At 48.0% G+C, this 20,377-nt stretch overlaps 1 protein-coding gene across 4 annotated transcripts in view; it reads left to right on the top strand.

Annotated features, from left to right (window-relative positions):
• Window positions 1-20,377, top strand: part of GREB1 (growth regulating estrogen receptor binding 1) — a 147,118-nt gene that overhangs the window by 32,857 nt on the left and 93,884 nt on the right. The window contains exon 1 of one of the 4 annotated variants that reach the window (XM_045447703.1): window positions 16,681-17,487. The exons of the other annotated variants lie outside the window; for them this stretch is intronic. The gene's annotated coding sequence lies outside the window, so the exon portion shown is untranslated. Of the gene's footprint in view, window positions 1-16,680; window positions 17,488-20,377 lie in introns of those variants that run through there. 4 annotated transcript variants of the gene reach the window in all.

Raw genomic sequence — 20,377 nt, 5'->3', positions numbered from 1 at the left:
CCAGGTCACGATCTCGCGGTCCGTGAGTTCGAGCCCCGCGTCGGGCTCTGGGCTGATGGCTCGGAGCCTGGAGCCTGTTTCCGATTCTGTGTCTCCCTCTCTCTCTGCCCCTCCCCCGTTCATGCTCTGTCTCTCTCTGTCCCCAAAATAAATAAACGTTGAAAAAAAAAAATGAGAAATGAGCTTGATTGGAAGAGGGATTGAGGTTAGCTATTAGGAACAGGTTCTGAGGTATAAAGTGGATAAGCCAGAAAGATGATGAAAGGCCTTACAAAGACCTGCTCCCCGATTGGAAGTGAGGAGGCACGGAGGGGGAAGCATCAGGATGCTGGAGTCCAGCCTTCCAGACTTCTCTAACTCTCGTTGCTGTCCCTTCTCTATAAATTTCGGTAGTACCTACCCTGTTTCTCCCATGTTATTTTATTTCATTTTGTTGTTTATTTATTTATTTTGAGAGGAAGAGAGAGCGCTCAGGAGGGGCAGAGAGAGAGAGAGAGAGAGGGAGAGAGAGAGAGAGGGAGAGAGAATCCCAAGCAGGCTCCTTACCATCAGCACAGAGTCCGACACGGGGCTCGAACCCACAAACCATGAGATGGTGACCTGAGCCGAAACCAAGAGTCAGACACTTAAACCGACTGAGCCAACCAGCGCCCCTGTTTCTCCCTGGTCTTGTCCCCCAAACGTGGCCATCTTGGCCCCTTGGCATGTCATGAGTATGTGGTGGCTACCCCAGGACCAGCACTGAGTACCTTTCCCTCCCTGGGCAAAGCTGACGCCTCGATGGGTGTTCGTGCCGGTCCCCAGGATGCCGAGATGTGGGGCCAGCCCGGTCTCCGGAGCCGTCACACCTTACAGAGCCATTGGGTGGCTGCCTGGTGGGCACCCGCCTGGCATGGCTGCACTGAGATGAATTTCGAGCCGTGTTTGCTGAGCGCTGCCGGGTGCCAGGCTCTCGGTCAGTCGCCAGACGTGGAAGCGGGCTGAGGACTTCCGTGTTCCCTTCATTCTCCGGGGTTTGCCGGGTGCTGGCAAATCCCCTGCTCGACGGCGGTGCCTGTGAGTGCACCGAGAGACTAGGCTTTTTAATTTTGCATCATTTGCCCAAGAAATCGAGATCCCCTGAAGTCAACTCGGGTGAGGGGCTTTGCCGTGAGGGGCACGGGGTGGGGGACAGCACCGTCATGGGCTGGCTGCCCCCAGGCCGAGACTGAGTGGGTCTGGGTTGAAGGCCGGTCTGGGTCCTTGACGTAGGAGCTTGCGGTTCTGGGTCCTGTGCTCTGCCACCATCGTGATTCAGCAGCAGCACGTGCACCTGTGTCTTCCTGTTCCCCCCCCCCCCCCCGCCCCCACCTGCATCTTCTGGGTTCAAAGTCCCAACAGAGGGATTTGGCCCAGTTTTTCGTTTTGGGTCGTGCCACGAAAGTTCCTTCTCCCCACCGTGCAGGGAGTGTGCGGTCTCTTGTTTGAAAAGGGGACCCCTGTAACAAAGGGCAGGGCAGGGCAGGGCATCCCCGTTTTCTTGTTGGTGGGGGAGCCTGGGAAGGTCCTCTTAGCGAAGATGAGGTTTAAGCCATTGCTATCGAGTGGATGTGTGCCCCCTCCAAGATTCCTGTTTTTAAACCTAACCCCCTAATGTGACGGTATTGGGCGGTGGGGCCTTTGCGAGGTACGAAGCCGCAAGGGCGGAGCCCCACGAATGGGACTCGCCCTTGTGCAGGAGACCCCAGGGAGCTCCCTCACCCCTCTGCTAGACTTCTTCCAGAAGGCAGCCGTCTGCAGCCCGGAAGAGGGCCCTCACCAGCCCCCATCCTCGCTGGCCCCTGATCTCAGACTTGCAGCCTCCAGAATTGGGAGAAATAAATTTGTTGTTTACCAGCCGCACAGTCCGTGGTATTTTGTTAAAGGGGCCTAAATGGAATAAGATACTCCCTGTATTAGTTTCCTTGGACTCCCGTAACAGGGTACCATAAACTGAATAGCTGAAACCACAGAAATGTATCCTCTCACAGTTCTGGCGCCTCATCGTCCAAGGTCAAGGTGGCGGCAGGGCCGTGCTCCCTCTGAAGCACTAGGAGGGATCTGTTCCAGGCCCTTCTCCCAGTTTCTGGTGGTTCCTTGGTTCCCGACAGCCTGACTGCAGTCTTCACGTGGCGTTCTCCCTGTGTGCGCGTCTGTGTTTTAAGTCCCCTGTTTTGTAAGCACGCCCGTCATACTGGATTAGGAGTCCAGCCTCTGTAGCATGATCTCATCTTAAATAATTCCATCAGCAGCCACTGTATTTCCAAATAAGGGGACATTCTGAGCGCCTAGGAGTTAGGACCTCGACGTATGAGTTTTGGGGGCACCCATTTAACCCGTAGCAGTTCCCTTCTTGACTTGAAAGGTGCTTAAGGCTTTGACAGACAGTGACATGGGAGGTGGGGGGGGGGGCACAGGGGCAAAGGCATGGAGGTGTGGGGGGGCTTCTTCTATTTCTCCCAAGGTGGTACACCCCTGTGTACGTACACCCCTTACGTCTGATCTGTGGTTCACTTCACCCTGCTGAGAAGCTAGTTCCCGGGACAAACTTGGGCACGTTAATTACGTACGTTACTTCAGATCCACGGGACATCACCCTGCTGGACTTAGGGACCTCCCCCAAATGATTTCCTCCTCGAGCTTTCGTATCTGGGCAGCCCAAAGGGGGTTGAAAACGTGCTAACTGGGTGACCCATTCCCTGACAGGAGACGCTTGGCCTCAGCTTGGATTTTGTGTTCTGAATCGAGTCATATCTTTGTAGACCAACCCAGAGGATATGGTTCAACGCCTGTTTTCCCGGGAGCAGATTTTTTAGAAGTGATGTCGGCGTGATTGGGAGAATTTGCCCGCATGGATAGTGAGGAGGTCAGGGCAGCTTTGCACTTGTCGTGGGTGTGGACGGACACGGGGAGTCCCAGACCGCAGGGGGCCTGCCATGTCTGTCCACGCCCACAGGTGTCTGTCCTGCGCGTGGGGCTTGACTCAGGGCTTGAACTCTTGGGGGCCCTGGTAAATTTCAGAATCTTGGCTCGTCACCTGTAAAATAATCGAGCAGGAGAACAAGAGATAGCATATGGAAATTACTATCCTTGCCGATTAATAAATATGTTCATGGTCCTCCCACCACCCCTGGAAGGGGTCACTCTGCATTCTTGGTGGCCCCAGGCTATGATCACGGGTATCACAAGGCAGCATGTACTTTGGAATAGCAACAAGTCCTTTACTACGAAGTTGTAAGGAATTACAGCATATCTCCTGGCCCATTTCAAAGTCCGTTCTTTCTCCAAGAAATTATCCTGTTAACAAAAATCTGCGCATTACCAGTTGTTTTTCCGGTGTAACTTACGACCAACTTCGTTCAACGGGGGAGTCACTTTTCCGGCACTTCCTTATTATGTTTGCAGATATTTTCCCATTTCTTGTTTTGGCAGTCCACAACGGGTCATGGCTTCCTCCAAACGCATATATGAAATATCTGTCGTAGCATTTTATTGGAAACTTCCGGGCTTCTGGAAAGCATACAATTTGAAATTCACGTTTCTTGACATTCCTGTTTTGTGAGTTTCTGGAAACCGATGGTGGAACAGGTGTGCCAAGGTAGAGACAATCAAGCCTACGTGGTCCTGTGTGATCCATCTGTTTCATTCTCTGTACAAAAGGTGACAGTGATGGCCACCTTACCCACTCCGTTATTGAAAACAAACTAAAGTGCTTGTTATTTCTTCCCCCAGTGGAAGTTGGCTTCCTCCCCAGGAGGCATTGTTCAAAGGGACTCTCCTACACCTGCACTCCCATCTTGTTTTACGTATCAGTCTGAGTCTAGTTTAGGCTTGTGATCTTTTGTTTTAACGTGTTCATGTAATTCTTGTTTCTGTCACGTTTAGCAACTGATAGTGAAACGTTTAGGAGTAACTAAAAGGTGCTGGTAACTTGGCAAGACCCAGAGAGTTTTCTTAGGAGGGGTTGTGGTTTTTCTTTTCCTCTCGTTTGTGGGCTTTTTCCTAGAGGTTGTGTCGTGCTGTCTCTTCAAGGGCAAAGGGAAAAAAGGAACCAGCAACTCTAACAAAACGGTCAACGCATACTCAATTACTGGCAATAGTTCTCTTTTATCGCCGCAATCTGGTGTGGACACCCCGCTGAGGAAGCAGGGGGCCTCTTTCCAGATAGGTGTCTAATGTCAAGGTCAGGAGGAGCGCGAGAGAGAATCCTTTCGGGCGGGAGTTTATCACTTCACAGTCATTGAGAGCTGAAAACGAACACATGAAAACGTTTTAGCATAGGAGAAAGTCATGCTGTAGGCAAATTTGGACGGTGCAGGTAATGTGACGACGTTTTCTTTTCTCTTCAGTAGGAAAAGTCGCTGTTGCGTCCCTCGGGGGGCTTCTCATTTGTGTCTCAGACTGTGCGTTTGGAATTTTAGAATTCCAGGGTGGATCGTACAGGATGAGATTTTGTCTGTGCTTCTGGGACGTGCTGCTGCTTTTGGGGAGCGTGGGGGCCTTCATGCACATCATTTGACCGGTCCTGGCCTTAGCCAGGTGCTTTATTTAGCCAAGGCTAAAACCTGTGAAAACAACTTACATTAGACTCTGTTGACATTTTGGTGGCAGTTTGAATAGCACTTGGGCAACTCATCCAGGTCCAATGAGGTGAATAGAGTGAAATGGAAAAAAAAAGGTTTAAGCATAAGATAGAAACAGGTGATTTTTTTACATGAAAGATACCCTCAGAAGTCTTACCTTACTGGGAGGTCTTGTTGAAAACCTTTAGACAGAAAAGCATTTATTTGTTTTCTCTTTAAAAAATTTTTTTAATGTTTACTTATTTTTGAGAGAGAGAGAGAGAGAGACAGACAGACAGAGGGTGAGTGGGGGAGGGGCAGAGAGAGAGGGAGACACAGAATCCGAAGCAGGCTCCAGGCTCTGAGCTGTCAGCACAGAGCCCGACGTGGGGCTCGAACTTATGAACTGTGATCACGACCTGAGCTGAAGTCAGATACTTAACCGGCTGGGCCATGCAGGTGCCCTGATTTGTTTCTTCTTTAAATCAGACCAGTAGTTGAATATAGTTCCAGAGAGTATAGATGGAACCTGTACCATTGTAGTAAGGGTTATTTAGATGTTACCATTCGTTGCCTCATTAACGGAAGGCATTGGGACCACGTTCGACGGTCTTTATGAAGACCGTCTGTATGACGGTCCCTCCCCTGCAAGACTGAAGTTCTGTGCAAATGTGAACTGTATCTTGTTCGCCCTCTAGAAAGTTAAATGATGAGGTAAGTACTTACAAGCAAGTCCTGCTTCAGATGTCTTACAGATTAAACTCTTCTCATCTCTACAGCAACCCTTTGCAGTAGAGTATGAGTTTCCTGTCTGTCATTCTTGTAACAAAATACCCTGAATACAGGGGCTTCAAAAAAACTCAGGTATGGCTCACGATTCTGGAGGTCGGAAGTCCAGAATTGGTCGCCGGAGGCCAAAGCCAAGGTGTCAGCGGGACCGTGTTCCTTTCGGGCTGTTCAAGGAGGAATCTGTTTCCTTGCTCATTTGTGGTGTTGGCATAATTCTGGTGTAGGTTGTCTGCTGAGGGCTATTTGAAGTTTCAAGAGGCTTTGCGCATCTTCTGGCTCAGCCCTTCGTCCATCTTCAAAACCAGCAGTGGCTGGTCAAGTCCCTTTGCCACTTGGAATCTCTTATCCCTTCCCCCTCCCCCTCCTCCCTCCTCCTCCTCCGTCTCTTCTCCCTCCTGCTGCTCTTCTCCTTCTTCTTTCTCTTGTCTCATCTCTTTCCAACCACAGATACATGTTCTCCTCCTTTAAGGACTCGTGCGACTAGATGACTATTGGAGAATCCAGAATAATCTCCCAGTCTCAAAGTCTGTAACTTTAATCCCTTCTGCAAAGTCCCTTTTGCCACGGGAGGGGACGGTCACAGATTCCAGGGAGTAGAGTAGGGTCATCTTTGGTGGGGGGCATTATCTTCATTTTACAGATGAGAAAACTGACGTACAGAGCGAGTAAGTAACGTTTTCAAGGTCGCGCAGTTAGCAGGTGGGGACCTGGGTCTCGGATGCGGGCAGTTTGGCTCTGGTGCCTGTCCTAATCCAGCTGCCTTGCCTCTGCTTCGTCCTTGGTGCCGGGCTCATAGCGGAGGCTCAACACCTACCAGTCAGGTGTAAGTTCACGCTGGACTCCTCTTGGAACGGACTGATCTGTATTCAAGGCGAAGAACAATTTGGAATGTGTTAGTCCGTCCAGTTTTGAAAGATGAAGCAATCGTGTCCCAGGCAGACCTCTGTCTTTGCAAGTTTACCTTGATTTGAAAAGCTGCCTTGCAATAAACTCAGATGTTTGACCTCTGCTCACGTCGTGTCCCTGAACCCAGTCGAGTTTCTCCTTCAAGCATTGAGGGCTGAGACACAACATCGGCTACAAATACTTTTGCTCCAGTGGTCATGATGGAGATGCTTCTACCTCAGAATCGATGTTACCGTGTAAAGAAGTCTACTTGCAAATTTATGTGAAAGTCTTATCAAATGCAAAAAATGCATACGGTTTCTCGTTTGCTGCCTTGTGCTGCCTGTAACGTTTTCCATGCCCCTTTACCTTGAAAACAAACCGCTGTTTGGCCTTGGGTTGCCCTAGTAGGAGCTCCACAAAAGTGTGTTGATTGGAACCTCCACGCAAACGTAGACTTCACAAAGTGTGTCTTTGCTTAGACGCAGTAACCGGGCAACCCGCAGAGGTCTTACCACCCTTGGGCTGTGAGGGACATCCATCCCTTTGGCTAGATGTCCAGCGTCCTAGGCAGAAGTCCCAAAGTTGTAGATTCAAAGTCAGACCTGAAGGACAGGAGGGACTGGGTAAAACCCTGCTATTTTGGGTATCTCTGGCCCGTCTCCTTCCTGCTTCCTATTCCAGATGACCCACAGGGTGCACTGCTGATCACAGAGGCCGCTCCTGCCTTTCTGCCCCTGGTGGGCTGAGGTGCACAGCTCATGGCTTTGGGGTCTCTGAATTGTCACTGTCCATTCGACCGATTGGTTCAAAGTGCCTGGCACAGAATGGAGGCACTCTAAGTACGTACGTAGGCAAGTCTTTTCTTGGGGTTCATACAGGCTCAGCTGAAGAACTCTTTTTTTTTTCTTTAATGTTTATTCATTTTTGAGAGAGAGAGAGAGAGAGAGAGACAGAGAGCAAGTGAGGGAGGGGCAGAAAGAGAGCGGGAGGCACAGAGTCCGGGGCAGGCTCCAGGCCCCGAGCTGCCAGCACAGAGCCCGACACGGGGCTCGAACCCACGAACCGTGAGATCATGACCCGGGCCGAAGTCGGACGCTCGACCGACTGAGCCACCCAGGTGCCGTGATTTTTTTTTTTTTTTAAAGTTTCATTCATTTTTGAAAGAGAGTGTGAGCGGGGGAGGGGCAGAGAAAGAGGGGCACAGAGGATCCGAGGCGAGCCCTGCGCTGACAGAAGCGAGCCCGTTGCAGAGCTCAGACTCACGAACTGGGCGATCATGGCCTGAGCCAAAGTCGGATGCTTAACCGACTGAGCCACCCGGGTGCCCCAGAATTGCTTTTTAAATGTGCCAGCGGAGGGGCGCCTGGATGGCTCGGTCGGTTCAGCGTCTGACTTCGGCTCAGGTCACGATCTCACGGTTCGTGGGTTCGAGCCCCGCGTCAGGCTCTCTGCTGACAGCTTAGAGCCTGGAGCCTGCTTCGGATTCCATCTCCCTGTCTCTCTGCTCCTCCCCTGCTTGTGCTCTGTCTCTCTCTCTCTTTCTCTCTCCCTCTCAAAGTTAAATAAACATTGAAAAAAAAATGTGCTAGTGGAAATTTAGACTCCTAGTAAATAAATGCTCAAATAGGAAATTCACGCCCTTTTCCTCCCTTCTCTCGCTAGAAGGTGTTAGTCACAGAAGACAATTTGGACGTTGTCGGTAAGATGTGGTGAGGACCTACAAAAGGAGAGAGTTCTCTCAAGGTCTGTAGGGGCTGCTCAAGGCCAGACCAGAGCAGGCCAGGACTAGAGGCAGGTCGCACAGCCTCACAGCTTGAGCTGTCAACTGGAGATCAAGAGGCTGGGTGGCGGGCCAGGCAGAAGGGAAGGTTCTTGGGGACAAAGCCAAGTCAGAGTGTGGGACAGCCAGAACCCTCTCTGTGGGAGGTGGGTGTGATCTGGGACCCCGGTCTGGCTCAGTAGCCAGAGGTCTGGGTTGAGCAGAACAGAGGCCGAGTCTTGCTCATGTCTTCAGGATCCAGAAGATTGAAGTGGGCGAGAGGAAAGGTGGAGGGGTCCCCGGCCGGCAACCGTGTTGGATTTGTGTCCAACTCCCATCTCTGCCTTTTACTAGTTGTACGTCCTTGGGCGGGACACGCCCTCTTTCTGGCCCTCACGTTTCCCCTCCTGTTGGTCTCCCAGGGCTGCACAGGATGAAATGAAGTGACTGTGAAATGCCCAGCAGAAGTGGCCTCTGGGACAGTGCATGTGCAATCCCTATCAGGTGGACAGCAAATCCTTAAAATAGCTGCCCCTGCAAGATTGTAAATGACACATTGATATTTTTGCATTTGCCTTGCACTACCACGTTCTGTCTGAACATCCTCTTCTCCCCAGAAGGTCGCCGTGACCTCGTTGTCTGGGACAGATTTGGCCTTGGTCTGCTTTCGTCTTATCATTGCTTTTCATACTGTGCTTTCCAGAACACATCACTCATCTTGTCGCTGGCTGAATGGGCACTGGACTCCATGCAGCTCGCGGCAGACAGCTCTGCCCATCCTCTGGAGGCCGTGCCAGCTGATGGACCCGACACCCCGTCACAGTTGAAAGGCCTGGTTCTGAACTCTCGCCCAGATATCCCCACGCCTGACCCTGTCTGTGGCATATCTTCCCTCTTCCTTGACTCACGGTATCCTTTGTACACTGTGCTCTGAGGTCCCCCTGGCTGATTCTTGGTTGTAAACTTCACACTGCGTGGGCTTAATTGATCTTCTGAGTTTAGCTTGCCCTGGGACCCAGTGATTCCTCCTGTTTGGTGCTTCTGAAGGCTTCTCCCAGCATTGCATAGAGGGATCAGACACTTGGCAGGGTTTATTTTTTTTTTTTTATCAAAGGCTTACTTTTATAAATGCCAACTTGACTTGTTCTAGGAGAAAAAAAACCCCTGGGGTCAAGCTTGAGTTCATGTGGATTAATATGACCCTAGCTTTATGAATGGTCTTAAATATTCTTCTTCACTCTCTTCATCTTTGCCACTTTTCTTCTTTCTTTACATCCTATGACATTTTGAGACCATGTGGCTCTAAGTTTTCTTTATGTCGTCAGTTCCTTTAGGAGAGGAGAGTGGAGAAGGGAGCATCATGTAGTGGAAAGATGATGAGCTTTGGATTTCAGTCAACCTGCATTGAATACCAGCTGTGTGGTCTTGGTTACTTAATGTCAGTGAGCCTTAATGTAAATAAGATGAGAATTTTAGTGAAGAATAAATAAAGGTGTTATACGTCAAATGCTAATTGCAGTCTTACTCTCTATAGTTAACCACTCTTTCATTCTTTTTCTTGTTTTCGGGAGGCAGTCGCTTCCTATCCTTTTAACTGATTCTTTTGGTAATTGTGTTGACTTTTCTGAAGAACAGATTTTGCTGCTCCTTGAGTTTTGAATTCGGGGTAAATTTGTTAACTTCTTGATATGGAAGATAAGGATTTTTCTCTTTCACACATGCCCTCTTCTCCCCATACAGATATATCCATCCTGGCCCCCACCCTCCCATTATGGTGATTTATAGTTTTTGATAGCTCAACTTAATGTGTACATCACTGTGGTCATGTAAACATTTTGACAACTGAGCCATGTATGTGCTACTGTTAGTTTTCCTTTTTCCCATGTAGCTTTCTGTTTTTCCTGAAATTAGTAATTGCCTATTTTTTGTATGCACTTATCACTATTTATCTGGTGCTCAGTACAAAATGGGGAAGTGAGAAGTGTTAGCAGGCATATTACCAGAAAGGGAGAAACATACCAGTTCTTCAGGGGAAAGGACTCTCTCTCCCTGGCATTAACTTTTCAAAATAATTTCTGTTGTGGGGTCGCATAGAAATGATATCGTAACACAGTGGACTTAATGTTAAGCAAATGTCAAAGCCGGTTCCATACGGCCGTTTTCCATGATGGTGTTGGCAAAAAGTCAAGGTGATGCTATTATGGGAAGTTCTGGGAAGAGAATTGCATGAGGGACCAAGCTAATGAGTTAAAAATGTCTTGTGGTGAAACTTGATCCAAGAGTAAACTTGGGCGCCTGGTGGATTAGATGGACTTTGTGGCTCCCGGACGATCTTTTGTCTATCTAAATGGCAGGACTGCACTCATTCATTCAATCAGGAAGTAAATGGAGACAGCCAGTATGGGCTGGACCCTAGAGAGTCTGTAATCAACAAAACAGATGTGGTCTTTGCCCTCACAGAGTTCATGGTCTTGTGGGAAGACGGACATTGAAGCGTGAATTGTTGGTGTGATGTGTGTTGTAAAGGAAAGAAGCAGGGTGGCCTGGGAGGCTGTGGTACCCAGTCCTAATTCTACCAAGAGTTTAACAAAGTCTGCTACGTCTATTGTTCTGCTGATATAGATACACTAAATCCCTTAATTTCCCTTTCCTTCAACTTTTTTTGTAGGTTTATCTCCTTTCCGCATTGACAACCAAATAGCTGTTGGCTAGAGTAAACCCACAAGATTGCAGAATCAGTCTTTTTCAGGTTGTAAAACCACGTTCCGTCAATTATGAAACTTGCTCAGGGAAAACAGTGGCCCGGAGATTAGGTTGGACACTCCTCTTTCCCCTGTCCACACTGGGAAGGGGCCCGAGTTTGTGTGTTTGCTGCTGTGTCTGAGGAACAGATGACAAAATTCCTGGGGTCACTGTCCTGGTAGAACGGGAGAATGGTAACTTTTCAAGGATGAAGATCTTCTATTGCTTTACATCCACTCCAAGTTCACATTTATGGCAAGGTGAATTAGTGGCAGAAATCCCTTTCCAACCTAGCCATAAAAGACAAAAGTTTATAAAGTGTGAACACCCTCGTTGAAAGTAGCAGGATTATTTACTTGCATTAAATGTTCTAGGTCTTTAAAATGACACAACAGGGGCGCCTGGGTGGCTCAGTCGGTTAAGCGTCCGACTTCAGCTCAGGTCACGATCTCGCCGTCCGTGAGTTCGAGCCCCGTGTCGGGCTCTGGGCTGATGGCTCAGAGCCTGGAACCTGCTTCTGATTCTGTGTCTCCCTCTGTCTCTGCCCCTTCCCCGTTCATGCTCTGTCTCTCTCTGTCTCAAAAATAAATAAAAACTTAAAAAAAAAATAAATAAAATGACACAACAGTTTATTATAAGGCAGAGGGTTGGACCAGGTGGTAGTTTCGAGTTCCGTTTTAGCTGTAAAACCTATGGTTATTGAATGTTTTGTAAAGCCCTTTGCCAAGCTCTACTCTATCTGTATGCATTAAGTGGTACAAACTCTGTATTTTCTGGGGGAAACTCTTAATGCCAATACTCTTATGAAATGATATACATTTGTCAAATTTTACTTTTTTTTTTTTTTTTTTTTTTTTTTTTTTTTTTTTTTGCTGGCTGTAGATAGTTGTTTGAAAAGAATGACCAGATAACTTTTTCAGATTGGAAGTCATTCAGTAATTTGACTGGAGGAAGAATCAGCCCTTGACAATTTTTTTTTCAACTGGCTTGGGCAATTCTCAACATTATTAAAATGTGACTTTGGTCACTGGAAGCACAGAATTGTCATACAGGGTGGTTATTACCTTCAAAAAATGACCAGAAGACCAATTATTTTTGTTCTCCCCTGGTTTGTATGTTTGGCTTCCACAGTGACTTTGAAAACTCCTTTTCACCAGGATTCAGAGGATCTTTGTCTTTTGAAAATAATGGGCAGAAATTCTAAAAATAGAGAATTTAAAAGAATAAAATCACCAAATCTTTAGTAAACCTGTGAAGATAGAGTGGTTCCCCTCACCCCCATCAGGGGAAAAAACCTCATAAAACAGTAAAAAGAGAAACTAGAATATATTGTAGGGCAGGGGCTGAATTTATAAAGTAGACATGAGATACTAATATTCACAGAAGCTTCGTTTTGGTTTGACAAGGTAAACTGAAGTGATAGTTCAGAATTGAGAAAGGGGCAAGAGAAAAACAGCTAACCACGTGAAGACATTCAACTTCACTTATAAAGAGGGAAATGCACGTTGAAATCACAGTGGGCTACCATTTCACATCTCCTACTAACAGGCAGGAAAAGACGCTCAACTTTAGTTGTAAAGAGGCAAATGCATATTAAAACCACAGTGAGATACCATTTCACACCTACTAGCTGAGTAAAACTTGGAAGTCTGACAACATCAAGGGTGGATGAGGACGCGGAACAACCAGACGCTTGTTCTCCAGGAGAGGAACCTAAATTGGTACCAGCCTCTTTGCTCTAGGGGGCGCTGTTTACGCAGCCTACAATGTGAACGGTGCCCCCTGGGGTTGTGTGGCAGCCTCGTGGGTTGTGTGCGTAGCAGGAGACGCGCACGATGATGTCTATATCGGCTTCATTTGCAATAACACACAGACCAAAACTCAGAAGTAACTCAAATAGCCATCAACTACAGAGTGGAAAAACAAATCGTAGGATGTCCATACAATAAAGTGCTGTTCCAGGGGGAAAGGGGCTCCCGGATATGGGCAACGGCAGCGGTGAATCTCGGGAACGTTGTACTGAGCAAAAACGCAGGTCAAGAAAAATCATACAGTGCGAGTCCGTTCGCCCAGAGCTTAAAAATGTCGAAGTGGACAGCATGCTGCTTAGGTTGAAACCTACATTAGAATTAAGTGAACCTAGCTTGTCAGGAATGCTGAATTCAGGTTTTAGCCCAGACCTCCTGAGACAGAAGCTTCTTTTTAACAAGACCTCCAGGTGTTTCTTCTGCACCCTAAAGTTGATCTTTGCCAAATAGGAAAAAAAGAAAGTTACATCTGTGTTAGATTTTAGGTTAGTAGTAAATTACATTTAAATGAAAACATTTGTTAACATTGTACAGTAAAGCGAGAAGAGTACGATTCAGGATACCAGGTACCTGGGGGTGGGGGTAAGGAAGGAGCTCACCAGGGTTCGGTAGCTGTTCTGATGTTCTTGTTTTTAATGTTTTAAATATTTATTCATTCATTGATTCATTCATCGACTTATTTGGAGAGAGAGAGCAAGCCAGCTGGGTTGGGGCAGAGAGAGAGGGAGAGAGAGAGAATCCCAAGCAGAATCCACGCTTTCAGTGCTGAGCCCAATGTGGGCTCACAAACTATGAGATGGTGACCTGAGTTGAAACAAAGAGTCGGAGCTTAACCACCTAAGCCACCCAGCCATCCACTGATGTTCTTGTTTTTAAACAGGAGGAGGCCCATGGCTGTTCGTTGTATCATGAGTTTTCATAACAAGTATCTCCTACACGTTCTTCTGTATCTGCTCAGATTCAATAAGCACAATTCAAAGAAAGAAAGGGGTTAGAGTGGGGATGGGAGCAATCCTGGGAGGTTGCCTGGAGCGAGTAGGACCCGAGCCCGGCCTCGAAAGACGGTGAGTTTTGGTTTTTGTGGAGCGGGGGCATCCCAGGTCTCCCTTGGGTCGGAGAAGTTGTGTCCAAGCCCGCCCATCCCAGCTCTGAACTTTGTCGGCCCCTGTGTGGGTCCATTTCCAGGGAGAAGGAGTTCCACAGGTGAGTGGGCTGGTGTTAAGGGGGCACTTTCAAGCAGGGACTCGGCGCCTGAATTGGAGGACCAGTCTGGGGACGTTTGCTCCCCACTCAGTCCACGAGCAGGGTGTCCAGTTTACCCCAGGAGAGTCGTCCCCTGAAACGCATGAGTAGCTGTTGAGCTAGAGCCGAAGGCTGCTGCCAAAGAGGCCCCTCGCCTGGGCTCCCCTTTTACAGAGGTGCCAGGACCTGCCCGGTGCGGAGTGGCAGCGTCAGGCCAGTGTGGCTCCAGCGCTCCAGTCCCCCCTCACCTGCCCCATATTGTGCAGCGCCCCCCAGTGGACTCCACCTTGATGGAATGTCATGATTAGCATCCTGCCCCCTCATCCCCAAGAGGTGTTTATACAAACCGCATGTGACCATCTGTGGGTTTTTTTTTTGTTTTTTTTTGTTTTTATTATTTTTTTTTAACGTTTATTCATTTTTGAGAGATGGAGGGAGACAGAGCGTGAGTGGGGAGGGGCAGGGAGAGAGGGAGACACAGAATCCGAAGCAGGCTCCAGGCTCCGAGCTGTCAGCACAGAGCCCGACGCGGGGCTCGAACCCACAGACCGCGAGATCATGACCTGAGCCGAGGTCGGACGCTCAACCAACGGAGCCCCCCAGGCGCCCCATGCATGTGACCATTTGTAAAAAAAAAAAAAAAAATGTAGAAAAAAACATTTGTCTATAATTCCATTTCCCCAAACATCCACTGTTAAAATTTTCATGTATTTCCTTCCAGTCTTTTTTCTATTGCATTAAAAAAAAAAGATACTATTCTGTTAGTTGCCAAGGATGTGAGTGATCTAACTTTCTATCCTTATGTGTGTTTTCTCTGCCTTCTGTTATGGCTTTTGTGCTTTTTTTGGTCCTTTAGCATGTCATATTACACATGTAGACACTATCTTTGCCAATGAGTCACCATCAGCAGGAATAAAGTAGAAAATGTTACTTTATTCCTGGAGAGTTTAGCAAATATCACATATTTTGGGTCATTCATTCTTCTTTTTTTTTTCTTTTTTTCTTACTTTTAGAAAGTTAACTGCCTATAGGAGCACTCCTCCAATGAACACTCTCTTGGTACTTATGTTATACTTGGTGCTGGGGAAACAGACGGGTGAGTTTCTAAGAACTCCGGTTGAGAGGGGTGGTGGGAGGGTCCATGCAGACTGTCCTTCTTTCTGGAAAAATCCAAGACTGAGCCTTAATGGCTTCCGTGATGAGGGCTTGTTTCTGCGGAGCAGAGCCGATAATGTCTTTCCTCTGAGCAAAAGCCACAGAGCAGTTATCTTTTCCCAAGCTTTGTTTTAAAGTTCACCACAGACTTCCACAGTGAGAAAAAAAAAAAAGGTGCAGTAAACTGGGTCATTCTGACCTAGAACCAACCAAAATACTTCTAATTACTGCAGCAGGCAGTGATGAATCATACCTTCGCAAGCTTGCTGCCTTTTCAGTGCTATGCATGCATAATCAGACTCATTGTTTCGTAGCCAGTGAAACGTCTGCTCCAGCACGTCTGGGTCTGTAGGAGAGAGGTTTGCAGACCTTCCCAGCATAGGAACCACAGCAGGTCTGTGCTAGTGCATTGGAAGGGGGGGTTCTTTATGCTTTTGGACTTTAAGCTTCCTGACAGCAGGGCTGTGGCTTAGTCATTTTCACCACGATGATGCGGATGAAAGCTACTCTTTGTTGAGCACCTACTGTGTGCGAGGCAGCGTAAAGGTGCTTTACGGTCCTAGAGCCATTTAAGCCTTCCAACCTCATGATATAGGTATTACGACCCTCATTTTGCTGAGAAAACGGAGGCTCTTGGAACCCAGATCACGCAACTACCCAGCATATACTGGGCACCTAGCAAATGTTGGGTGTATGAACGAATGACAGCTCCGAGCTAATGAAGGGCAAGGAGAGGCCAAAGAGGAGAACCTGGCCATGATGGGCCAAAAGAGTTGGCCCCCCAAATGAAGAGGCTTTGTACCTTCCCAGTCACTCCTGTTTTGCAATTTTTAAGCTCCAAATTAGAGGTGAGGTCGGGGAGGGAAGAGGGTTGCAATGTAGGCAAATAACACAAGACACAGATGAGGGGATTTGTGAGCAGCAAAGACATCAGCTTGACTAGTCCTAAAAATAAAGAAATAAATAAAATCAACGGGAAAACACTTAAGTGTCAGCCACTGCGCTAAATACTCCATTATCTTACTCACCCCTCACAAAACCTCTTTGAAGTGAACCTTGGTATCTCCGTTCATGACAGAGAAAACCAGAGCTCAGAGAGTCAGGGAGTCGGCCCAAGGTCACACAGCTACCAGGTGGGCGAGGGGCGGCACGGGACCCCAGGGGCAAGCCTCACAGCTTCCCCGAGACTCGGCTGCTGTCTTGTAAACAGAAGCCGGGAATGAAGATTTCATTATTTATGCTTGAATTTTATTTTGTATGCGGTGGGAGGGAAAATGGATGATCTGCAGATTTCTTTCATGCTAACAAAACCCGGCAAATGGCCTTAGCCCAGGAAGAGATTCCAGCTCCATCGCTGTGGGGAGAAGGTCAAGCAGGAGATGAAAAGTTTCGGGGTCGCCAGAAATAACGCACTAGGAGCGATTCGGTGGCGGCAATCACATTTTTCCAAAGCAGAATCAGCACACCATGCCCTTTGTGTCTTCGTTCAGGGATCAGAGAGACTCCTGGAACTGGTTAGCAATACATTATGCAGTCGATCCTGCCGTAACAAGACATATGTGTGCCTCAGAGTGACTGCATCGTCAGAAATTGCACCATAAGGGGTTATAGGAGAACCGGGGTTATGGGCATAGCACTCAGAAACTTCATCAATGACACACTGGGGGGCGGTGGGGGGGTGGGGGAGAGGAAAAAGTCCTATCAGAAAAGGAAAGCACAGTTTTACATATGCAAAACAGTTAGGAAGTACATAAATCCCACCATAAATGTGGAACCTTACTGTGAACTGTCAGATCACACGAATGAAGCTCTGTGTGCATCGGAGGGGTTGCAGCTTGTGAGAAGCAGGGAAAGGAGGGAGGCGTGGAATCATGTGGAAGGTTCCAACAGCTGTGGGTGGGCGTGGCACGTGTGGCGATTGGAGGTAGCCGGTCCCGGTTTGAGGGGGTCCCCGGTTTGCTCATTGCCAAGCAGCTCTGTGGAGCTGGGCGCCTTTTTTTCTGCGTCCGCCTTAGTGGATTTGCACGAGAAGGCACTCCCAAGCACACAGAAAATTCACAAAGTGGTCAAATTGTTCTGTCATCTGTCGATCTGCTGGGACCGATTTGCAGTTCAAAAACCAGCGTTGTAGCAGAATTGTCTGTATATAGGAACAACATGACCGAATGGCTAAAACTCTTTCCTGGGGAAATGCGTGTGGCTTTCCTACCCACAGCCTTCCTCCTCAGCTCTCCAGCAGCTGTGGGTCCCTGCTACGGACTGAATAATGTTCCTGTCCTCCCCGAATTCATAGGTTGAAAGCTAAGCCCCAGTGTGGTGGTGTTAGGAGGTGGGGCCTATGGGGTGTGATTAGGTCACGAGGGAGGAGCTTATGAATAGGATTAGTACCCTCCTAAGGGACCCCAGAGAGCTGCCTTGCCTCTCTTCATGTGAGGACACAGCAAGACGACCAAACCAGGAAGCAGTTCCTCACTGTCCCTGAGTCTTTGGGCACCTTGATGTTGGACTTCCAGCTTCCAGAACTGTAAGAAAGAAATGCTTTTTGTTGAAGCCCCTCTCTGTGTGATATTTTTGTGAATAGCGGCCCAGCTGGCCCAAGACTATCCCTTAGCTCTAAAACCAGAGGATGGCCCGGGTCACCTCGAAGGGCTCCTTCTCTGTGATTTTGGTCTCTCGTTCAATGGGCTGGTGGCCAAGTATGGCCCCCCGATCTCTCAGAGGATAACCCAAGTCACTGCGTTTTGTTTTGTTTTGTGTTGTTTTGATTCTCCTTGTATCCCTGGTTTTCCTCCTGGATATTCTTTTCACGCTTCAGTCCTTCAGATGCTGTGACCTTTGGATTTTCATGTGTGTGTAAGAATGAGAGAGGAGGTCCGCTGGGAGCTCTGTGTGTCCTCAGATGGAGCTTTGTGGATTGGCAGTGTTGCTTTTTTGGGTGCCCAGGAGCGAATCAGCTGGTATTCTGGAACTTTCTAAATTGCAGACTGTGTCTTTAAGAGCGGGCCTACTTCTTGGTTGATTCAGTTTCTACGGAGAGGAACCCTTGTGTGTTTTGCCTGGGGGTGAATGCCTGTGTCCTGACATTCTGCCTGTGGCCACAGGATGGGAGTGGAGGGACCAAGTGCTCTGTATACGGTATTTCAGAGAAGCTTCCTATTTTCAGGGCTGCTTCTCCACTTAACATCCGCCAGAGTCCCGAGTCTCCGTTTTTTTTGGTAGCACCTTTTGGCCTCCTCTGCATAGGCACCATACCGCAGTACCCTTTATCTGCTTCGGCCACGAGTCTGTCTCTCTAGTCTGGCTTCCGGAGGTTTGTTAAACCTAAACACAGAAGGTTAGTGCTCAGGTCCGTATAGGGAGGTCGGGGCCACCGCACAAGCAAAGAGATGCCTAGAAGTGGATTTTGAAGGATGAGTAGGAGTTCATGTCACCGATGAGGGGCGTGGGCTTTCCAGGGGGATGAAACGTACAGTGGGCACAAAAAGGCATCACGAGACGTGTGTGTTGGGGGTGGGAGGGAGGGGAGGGTGGGTGATGGGTGCTGAGGAGGGCACCTTTTGGGATGAGCACTGCGTGTTGTATGGAAACCAATTTGACAATAAACTTCACATATTGAAAAAAAAAAATAATAAAATTGCTAGAAAAAAAACCCCCAACAAGACGTGTGTATTTGTTCCCGGTGTTATCATGACCTCTAACACAGGACACTGTGCTGGACAGATGGAGACTCTTCTGCTTTTTGAAGGTCATCACGTCTAGCCTTTGTGGTCAGAAAGAAAAATAAAGCCGACACATCAGTCTCAAGTGTTTGTGTCGGCCGCTGGTATGGTGACTGTAATCAGTGCTCGTCATATTTAACGTGCAGGGGACCTGGCCAGGGGGGAAGAGCGTTTGACGTGGAATAGAAGAAAGGGGTTTACGGCAGGGAGATATATTGGCATTGACATCTGTTGGGTTTGCAGATCTGCGTTCAGAAGGGCGGTTCACACCAGAAACATCCCTGCAGAACTGATGTGTTGAGCTCTCTCTCGTCCTCACACACCTCAATGCTATGTTCACATCAAAAGCCTATTTTGACAGTAATGGCAGCGCATAATCAGTTCAAAGGTATTGTGACGCAGCCTTAATGAAGACAGATTTTTCTTCGCTCATTTTCTCCCCGTGATGATGACAACTTACGTCAGTTTACAAAGTTAGCACAGGACAGGAAAGATGAAAGAGGCATAACAAAAATCTTCAATTCTTTCATTTGGAGGCAATCACTGTAGACATTTTTCAGTATATAAATATAAATGTAATATATATGTTAATTATAAACATACAGTATATGATGTTCCATGTAATACAGAGTAATACATAACCTATATTATATAATACTACCTGGTGCATTATTGTAATATTAACACAGTATTACTGATATATAAATATAAATGTGTTTTACGTAACACGTATATGTTACATAAAGTATACACCTACATATATATTTCTCTCTCTCTATTTCTATAACTCTTTATTAAATGTTTGTTTACTTTGAGAGAGAGAGCAGGGGAGGGGCAGAGAGAGAGGGAGAGGGAGAATCCCAAGCAGGTTCCACACTATCAGCACAGAGCCTGACGTGGGTCTCGATCCCACGAACTGTGATGTGACATCGTGACCCGAGTGGAAATCAAGAGACTGATGCTCGGCCGACTGAGCCACCCAGGTGCCCCTCTGTGACAATTTAGACTTTTTTTGTTGCTGCACGTTATATCCTAAGGACGTCTGCGTCATTTGGAAACTCTTCGTGTACGTAGCTTTTGTGCGTGTGGATATCGGAGACCACATTAAGCTTTCCTTTCTTGTTGGGCGTTTCTGAGGTGTCCAGCTTCCCGCCATTACAGACAGCGTGCCGAGTGGCAGACGTCACAACAGGTCCTCCGTGCACGGTCACCGGGCCTGATGGCCTCCCCAGATGGACAAAGCCATCGTGCCAGGGGTTTGCTTGGACTCCCGGAGCCTCACTCCAGCAGAACCACCAGGGGGCGCTGCCCCCCCGCCCTTGCTGGGAAGGTTGGGCATGAGTGGGGTCTCTTCCAGCCCTTTCTAGAGACACTGCTCAGCCGGGGAAGGCTCTGCGATACGAGGTTCTTCCTTCCACCCTGTAGCTCCTAGTCCTTTTTGGAACTGGACCTAGAAACGGCTGAGAGCTCTTTTTGCTGACTGGGGCTCTGGCAAGAATTATCCGGCACTTTGGCCTTTGTCACAAAAGGTAGGTGGCATGGAAACCCTGGGTCACATCCACGTCGTATTTGCGGGCAAAGAGAAGATCCTGACGAGCAGATAAAAATAAATGTTAAAGGTATTCAGCACAAATGAAGTAAGCTGCCATGATTTCGTTCCTTTGCTTTTTCAATTAGGACCTGATCAGGATTCCT

This window comes from Leopardus geoffroyi, chromosome A3 (assembly GCF_018350155.1).
Source record: "Leopardus geoffroyi isolate Oge1 chromosome A3, O.geoffroyi_Oge1_pat1.0, whole genome shotgun sequence".
Classification (NCBI taxonomy): domain Eukaryota; kingdom Metazoa; phylum Chordata; class Mammalia; order Carnivora; family Felidae; genus Leopardus; species Leopardus geoffroyi.
Note: the sequence above shows the minus strand (reverse complement) of the source record. Positions and strands in the feature narration are given on the sequence as shown.